Genomic DNA, 8,947 nt, shown 5'->3' on the forward strand with positions numbered 1-8,947 from the left:
CTGCTGGGTAAACAATTGGAGACTTTCTTGTGGGTCAGACCCACTTTAAAGGAGCTGTCGCCACCTCCAGGCTTTCCGCATTTGGATCATGTCTGACAGCTTCGGTGCCAGCCTTTGATTTTTAATCCGGGACTCCAGCTGGAACTCGAGCGTCATGTATGTTTAGGTCAGCGCAGTGTAAGAGGTTTCCGAAAGTGATTTCAAATTCAGCTGTCAGCAGAGAAACTTTGTGTGTTTTGTCGTCGTTATTCTGTCCAATACAATCAGCCTGTTTAAGTTGCCACGAATGGTTTCTCATCAGAATGAGTGTTAGGACCGCATTGATAATCGCTGTTGGGTCTTCATGCATCGTCCTCTTTGCACCCTTCATCCAAAATGTGTTTCATGTCATTTGCGGTTCCTTTAGATTAAAGCCTGTGTTTTGCATTCTCAGCAGGGCCTCTAGGTGGCTCTCTAAAGCAGATTACTGCAGTGTCCAACAGTCACCTGTCTGCTCAATCTGAAGCCACACTAATAAGACCTCTATGTGAGGAAAAACGTGCCGCGATTAATCTGGAACGGCAGCCTTGTATATATACATATATATATGTATATATATATATATAAAAAATAAGACTTTTGCAATTGTGATACGATTAATCACTTTATGATATTTTCCAGAACAAAAACATCTTTGTGTGTTTTTCATTTGTGTTCCAAACTCCTAGTACATAAATGAATGTTTTTATAGAGAACCATATTATTGTGAGAGCACAGACACAACACTGTCTCGGGCATAACGGGAACATGCTTTTACAGTCAAACACCACAACTGCCATGTATCTGCTCCAATCATCTCCGCCTGACGTGCTCTCTGCAGTGCATTCATACATAACAGCGATGAAAGGACCCCGGCCACTCTTGTTTTTTTTGTTTTTTTCTCTCTCCCCAAGGAAGCGGTGAAGGTTGGTGCGCGCCCACGTGGAAACCTGGCCACCGACCGTTGCCAAGCTGGAAGCCCAAAGTGGTGTTCCCCCCGAAGAGGAGCACTTTTTTTTCTGCTCTGCTTCTTATCATGCAAAGATTTATTGCGAAAGACAAGCCGTACCACGCTCCATTTACGGCACGGCCGAACATGCCATGAGGGCTGAGATATTTATTTAGGCTTGACGTGTGACATAGTGGAAAGGTTTGGAGGCCGCCGTCGCTGTGTCACACACGCCATTCGGCCGCAGCGGGTTCCAATGAAGATGATTGAGTTAGCTTCAACTGAGTGGCCGAGCTGGCTCAACATCTGTGCGCGCCATCCTTTTACACACACACACGACACTGGATTCGTGCCACTAGACATGATTCCCTGTAAGTACCACTTGCCATCGGCCTCCCCTCGTGGGAACGCGCCAACATGTGTTTCTCATCACATTGCAAAGAGTCCGCCATGTCTTCACATGTGTTCGCACTGACCACAATGGCAATTCGATTAGCTCGGCCTGCTAGCCAGCGTGACGCAGCTCGCTCTCCGTCACCGTGGTCCCGTCCGACTCCGGGGCTGGTTGGCAACCGTGGGAGTCGTTGAAGTAAAGCGGAATAGGTGCAAGCGATAAACTTTGAGTGCGCGGCCAATTTCCTCCACACATAATTTACAGTGCGTCTCGCTGGCTCTGAATTGGAGCGCACTGATTGCGAAACCTTGTAGCGTTGCTTTTGCCAAGATAACTACAGAAATGGTAATAAAATTATACGAGATAACGTTCAAAGGTTTATTTTTTTTTATATATATGCAGCCAGTGGAGGGGCAATAGGGTTACGATTTAAGAGTTGAAGTGTAGACTGTGCAACACAGGAAGTATCAATCAACAATAGAAAGCATTTCCACGGTTATTTATGTATTTCCCCCCCCCCCCCCCACTGATGACAAATTACAAAACCGAGTTCCCATTGGTCAAACCTGGAACCCCTGGCCAGCCTTCATCTCAACCAGAAACATACTTCTTCTATATATACCTTTTTTTTTGCTACTGCTTCTACTTCTTTTTCTTGGCAGGGGCCAGAACAGCATAACATTCAATTCTCTCCATCGTAATGTAGGTTCCAAAGGTTAAAACTGATATAAAATATTTCCCAGTATTTAATTAGTAGTTATATCAGATCGCTATCTGTTATTGCAAAACAAAAGTCACGTATCACTACTTTTTCTTGTTTCAACTCTCAACATTTGACAGGCTTGGCAAGGGTTCGTTATAGCAAAGGACGCTGCTGCGTGCAGTCATGCTAAACGCATTTAGCAGAAATTTTGTCAGAAATTTCTGAACGAGAGAAGTAATGTATTCATTAATGTACAAGGCAACACTCGGGTGCAGTGGTCAGAACCGGCCACTGGAATTGGTTCAGTTGCCCTGAGGTATGAATGTGAATTAGCTTGCTTGACATTAATTGCCAGGCCCTGTGATGTTCCCCCGGCTCCATCCAATGGAAACTGGGATAGGTTCCACCCGCGCTTGGACTCCATGTGCAAGTTCAATGCTGTAGGAAATGGACAAACGCACGGACAGTGATTTTGAATACTTAAAAGAAAATGTTGGATGGAAAGTTTTCTAATTTTAGAGGGAAATAGTTTTGATGATTTTGCCAGTTTTTAGATATTAAGCTAAGCTAGACTCAGCTCTCTTTTCCAACGTATATTTTCCCTTAAAATCTGCAAGTACTCAACAATAATCACATTGAGGGTCAGAGCGGTCTGTCAAGTTGTCACGTACCTTCAATCCTTCCATCTGCTTGTTTTCTTATTTCACTGCTTTTGTCACTGGAAAGAGAGTGTGAAGCGTCCAGCCAACATCGGCGTCTTTGGACGTAAAATAAAGCCTGATCACACAAGACAGCTGCGATGTCTCCCCCTAGAGGCTGGCAGCGGCGCCAGATATGTTGGCTCGAGGAACGTGCTACCTAAACCCCCTCGCGCTAAATAACACTAGCCCGCCAGATTGGTTCTGTGGTCTTGAGTTGGTCTTATCTGACGTGCCGTCAGAGATTTTGGATGTCACGGTGCAAGTTATTAAACACTTCACATGGGTTGAACTCAGGACTCATGAAAATAAAGCCTCATAAATGTTCGGCGAACCAGATGTAACTGGGTTCCGTCGCTGGATCTGTTTCTCTTCGGCGCTCTCGGTCTGCCAAGAACAAAGACCTGCATCACCACGATTTGCGCAGCAAACACACACTGACACACACGACTACACAAACGATACCTTTTAGAGAACCTTTTTCGACTTCCTTTCATTTTTCATTCTTCCGTGAAGTCCAACCCAACCCCTTACGCTGGCTCACTTTGACCACAGATTGCCTCGCCCTAGCCTTAAGCTGACCTTGATTCATACCTTGCCTCTAAATTCAGGCCTTCACCATAAAATTTAATGATAAAGTCAGGAGGAAAAGTCCTCACAATGCCATATTTGCAGGAATACACACATACACACTGCAGAAGGGCAAACAGGGGACAGGATGAGTTGCTCTCTGTGCATTTGCACAAAAGCAGGAGGTTTGTGGTGCCGCGTGGGCGTCTTTATTTGTACTTTAGAGCAAAAACACACTGAAGCAATTAGAGAATATATTTTTAATGCCAACAATCACTGCCATACTGTACCGTTGCCATACTGTGAAAATAGAACCGATGCAATGACAACCATTTAGGGGTTGGGGGTGAAACAGGGTTAAGAAAGACTACCTTTTGGGAAGGAGTCATTATTACTGCAATATAAAACAAAATAAAGCTTATCTAACAACTAAAACAACTAAAGAATATCTAGCTAGCTATGTTTGTATCTTCCTTTAAGATTGCAATGAAGTACCCCAGAACTCCCCAGCAAAGAAAAAAAAAAAAAAAATCCTTAAAATCTCTCACACTCATTTTTAGGATGACTCCGTTGGTAATTCTATTTTAATACTAAAATTTCAGCGATGCGCCCTTCCCCATTCATTGTGGAACCTTGCAGAGATCCGACGTCCGTGAAGTTTGAAAGTTTGTCCCAGCTACTTTACTTTCAGTCACTTGCATAACTTTGCAAAGCTCAAAACTTTTCTTCAGTTATTTGCCTCAGACTGTAACAGGTCTCTTTTCACAACCCACTCGAGACAAATTCTGCAGTTAAAGGAGAAAAAGAGGTCACTTTTGTGGCCTACGCTGCTACAAGATAAATGCAGCTTTCAGAAATAAATGGCTGGTGTTATTTAAATCATGTCATAGACCCGCTTCAGGATAAATTGTCCAAAATTGTTGTTTAAATGGACCAAGCTTGGATTCTTTTCTTTTCCTTTCTTCTTTTCAAATTTCTGCCTAACCAGAGAACAAGAGGACAATGGAACGCCGTGCTGTGAGAATAAAGTTGAGGCATGCCTCCTTGCGAGGCAATGATGGATTAGAATTTTGAGTTCTGAAACTGGAAGCTCGTCAGAAGGCTGCATAAAAATACTTCCCACGGCATTAATTTGAAGTTGTAAGAAGAGAATCACGGTCTCATAAACACCTCCACTGGTATGTTCCTCTTCCCGCTTCCTCCACATTTCTGGTCCGGTGCCCAGTTGTGAATTTTAAGATAGTGGTTCGGAGCCAGAGCGTAAGATGACATCAGAGAAAATCCCTACAGAGTCGCTCGTGTGCGGTTGTTTAGAAGTCGTGCGGACAGATAGAATAAAGCAGTCGGTCTGCGGATGCGTGACATGAAACATGCAGCCGAACTGGCGACGAGCCACGTTTAGCGCTGGTGTTGCACAGTTGCAGTAAATCAATTAAAGAGACTAGGAAGCCTCTCTTTGGGGCCCGAGAGCTTGAATAACTTCAACCTTTGACGTTTTTAAAGTGCCGCTTAAAGAGCTGCTAACTGCCTTGTAATTAGTCTCATGTGGTGCAATGAAAGTCATAAAAAATGCATTCAAACCCTGTTTTATTTTTACAGGGCTCACACAAATCTCCCAAAATCTTTTATTTATTTATTTTTTCTGTCTAATTGTCTGAGTTAAACTGTCTCCAGTGAATCTGTCTTATTCTTTGCTTTATTCAGTGGGGAATGTTCACAGCCTCGAAGGTTTTTACTTGACGTCGACTTGCCTTCAATATCATGTCAAAATCATGTTCAAGAATGGAGCCAACTTGGGCTTAAACATCCTTGACTTTGTACTTTGACACGTTGCACTTTTAAATTGTTATGAAGCAGGAAGTGAATGCATTAAGCTAAATGGGTAAAACAAAGAGTTTATCACATAGAATATAGGTGCAGATCTGAACTAGATGGTATTTTTGAATGGAAAGACAAGACAGAAGAAAGAAGACAGAAAAAACAAAGGGTTTGTTCATCATCTTCCAATTTTTATTGATTTTTTTTTTTTTTATATTGGGTTGCACCTCACCAAAAGTTTTCTATGGGCTCTTCTGGCAGATGGAAGCACAAAGCAAATCCGAGGAATTTGGGGGGAAATGTTTCATCTGGGAAGCCAAAACCTCATTGAAAGGTGGAATAAAAGAGTCCGCAAAGGTTTCTTGATCGGATGAAAGTCATATTGCAGCTCGGTGAAGTATGTGTGAAGGAGGAAGCACTTGAGGAGGTGAATGAGACGAAGCAAAGTACATGTCGGTGCATGTCAACACAGCGTGCAAAGAAAACCTTGGATTCCACATCTTGAAGCATTTGCGGAGACGCACAAACGTCAGCGTCACGTCAGATGTGTCTTTGCAGCAACGTTGGTCAACAAAAAGAAACGCAGCCTCTTTGAGCTGTTTTTGAGAGTGGCGCCGAAAACATTCATTCTCTTATTCATTCGCCATTTGATTTATTTCAAGAGACTGAAATGAAAGTGACAAGCAACACTTTAATAGAGCTTCTCGATGTCGGCGTCATCGTCAAAAAATTGCTGCCTTTTAAAAAAAAAAGAAAAAGAAAAAAAAGACAAGGTTGTGTGATACTCTTATAGAAGGCTACTGATAGCTGGTACTTATTAGCCAAAGTTAGGTTCTTTCCGTCCAACTGCGATGTTGTCTTACATTTTGCTGTTTGCCCAGGCTCCACAAACGCTGATCTGGTACTACATCGATTTTTCAGTGAAGACCAGTCTTTTTACAGCCTCTATTCTCCAGAGCAACTCCACCCCTCTGCATCAAGGCTCTGGTTCCAAGATTTCAAAGAAAGAAGAACTGGAAACAAAAATTTTAAAGTGTGTGGTCGATCCATTATCATACTTAGATGAAAATCTGGTTACCACACCAGTTTCCTACTTATGGAGTGGCTGGCATCCGTCGCCTCGTTCCATTTGCTTTAGACTTTATGCACGAGTGCACTTTGCCCCACTTTTTAAAAGACACATAACTCCCACCTTGTTCTCCGTGATAAAGAAGCCTGTATCTTGCACGCGTTTCATTGCAATGTCATGTCACATTAGGATTTTTCCATGGCCGATGGTTCCTACCTCATCTGGTGGACGTTCTTTTTGGTGATAGCTGTGGGAAAACATCAAATTGACTTTTCCACCCCGTGAGAAATGCTCTAATGTAAATGGTTTCAAGGCTCTCTTGGCGATTTTTTAATATCGCACGGAGGCTCCACACTGTGGTGAGAACTGTATCCTCCTTGCGGGATCGGAGGGGATGGGGGTAAGGAGTGGAGGGGGTCCGGTTAAGAGCTACGGCTTCTTTTCCGCAGCCAGGCTCCTACTGATTCTTTCCATCCTGGCCCTCTTTCAGCGGTCCTGGCAGCCGTCTCCACATGGCCCATACACCAGACAGCGCTGTGGCCCCGGAGACTTTCTGTTGTCTGCGAGAGGCGAAGGCGGCCCCGACTTCTAAGGGCTCGCCGCTTGTGTTTTAGGACGGAGATTAAGCGCAGCGGGTCGACGCAGTATGGCGTCTAGGTCCAAATGCCATAATTACATCTTGTAAGTTTTTAACACAGAGCCGTGAGAACCGTGCCGCTAGATAAGACGTCCAGTGGGGAAGACATGGAAAGCAAGACGGCGGAGACCTCCCAGCGATAATCAGTGTGATGAATGGGCACTGCCTGCTCTCTGGGTGGCACCGGCTCCAACCGGAGGGTGGATACCACAGAGGAGCCCGCCACGTGTTTTGGCCCGGGCCCTCTGAAGGACGTGGCATCAGTCTGCCTGAGGGGGCAGAAGAGAAGAATGCTTGCGTGACCTTCTACCCACAGCTGACAGCCTTCTCGTGTGGTTTTTATTATTTCCAGCCTGGTTTTTGGGGGCAGAGGACTCGGGTTCCTGGCTACAGGATGACTTACAGTTAGCGGAGACGTCGGTTTCCTTACCAATTTAATTATTTCGAAGGAGTTCTAAATAGAGCAGGATTGAACCGAGACAACCCCGTATGTCTGCACGAGTGTCCCGCGTCCTTGCTCAAATCTCCTCCACCTCGCAGCTTGAAGTCCGGATTGCACCAGAAACATGGGAGAGTTTTTCACCCGAGACATAATTTAAGATTCTCCGGGCCGAAGAGTGAACTTGATAGATAATTCAAACCGATTGGATATATTAACTTTTGGCTTAGCCGTGAGGCTGTAAATGTCAGCCAGTGAGCCATAACTCAGTGAAGTTTTCTGGATGAGCTCTAACTGTGGTCAATGGGTTTTTAAAGGGTGAGAGAGCAGTGCAGCCATCCCCATTGTGTTTTCTTACACCTACATTTTATATTTGTAATCCGCGCTTGGGTTGAATTCTTGTGCTGTTGAATGGTTAGTTGGTCTCCATCCATCTTGGATGGTGACACAATAAAGAGATTTAAACAAGGTTGGTGATCTATGAGTTGGATGTTGGCGTCTTTAATCAAAGGGGTGCAAGGGAGACTCCTTCAGTTTATTGATTTTTTTTTAAATAAAACAAAGGTGATGTCAATGGATAATGAAGGTATATGAGTAATAAACATGCAATACATACAATAAATTAGAGAAAAGCTACTTGTTATGTCAAATATTTGACTTGCTGTGTATTTTTAATGGATGAATGTAAATTTTATTATTTTTTTCTGATTAATAAAATAGTTTCAAGAACTTCCTTTTGCTTACATCAAACATAGATTGCATTCATTTCCAAACACCCCCTAGTTGCATATGTTCTAGCAGAATTAGCCCTAACATCCCAGTCACTCAATCCAACACTTCCATGTTTATCCTTCATTGCTGTACACCTGCTTTACACTTTTAAGTGACACAACAGAAGGCATAAGGACAGCATAAGTAGTGCACAGCTGTCACTGAGTAGCGTAGCCATATCTCAAAGCTTAATGACTTTCTCAACGGAGCGAACCTATTCTGTGCAATGAACATTTACCTAATGCTAACAGTGGCAAAATGATCCCCGTTCGAATACTACGGCATGCCATCATAGACGTCAGGAACGCTGGGAATCATCAGTGAGGAGTTAATGTCGACGTAAATTGACTCTGTGGGAACGCTGCAGCTTGTGACGAACAATAAACTGTCTCCAGGAGTTGCTAAAGCACAGCTAACTGTCTCCGTTATGACAACCAAAAAAACAGGAGGCAGGTGCGCTGCGGAATAAATCCACAAGTGGCAGTCCCCCCGAGAGCGTCGCGCGCAATCTTCCTCCTGAAAGTGTTAGGAGAGAAATTGCAGGCAACAGTTCTTCCAACCTGAAAGAAAACGGGAAAAAAAAACCCTCACGTGTGAAACTGAAAAACAGATTTGTTCCACCACCACTGTGGATCTCCGATTGATGGCCTGGATAACCTCATCCTCACAGCATAAAGACTGAGGATAAATCAGAGAGCAAAATGATAGAGGAAACACTCTTGCCTGTTGGGGCAAAAAAAATAAAGAATAATAGCAGAAAAGTGCGATAAAAACTAGTCAGATTATTAAAAACTGATTATCTTTAACCTGCCGGTGCGACAAGCTGTAACAAATCAGATTTTAAAATTGCACAGCTGCACAGCAGCTGAGCTCAACGTGCT

The sequence above is a fragment of the Nelusetta ayraudi genome, unplaced genomic scaffold, assembly GCF_046127955.1.
Source record: "Nelusetta ayraudi isolate G7.1 ecotype Tasmania unplaced genomic scaffold, CSIRO-AGI_Nayr_v1 ptg000071l, whole genome shotgun sequence".
NCBI classification, from domain to species: Eukaryota; Metazoa; Chordata; class Actinopteri; order Tetraodontiformes; family Monacanthidae; genus Nelusetta; species Nelusetta ayraudi.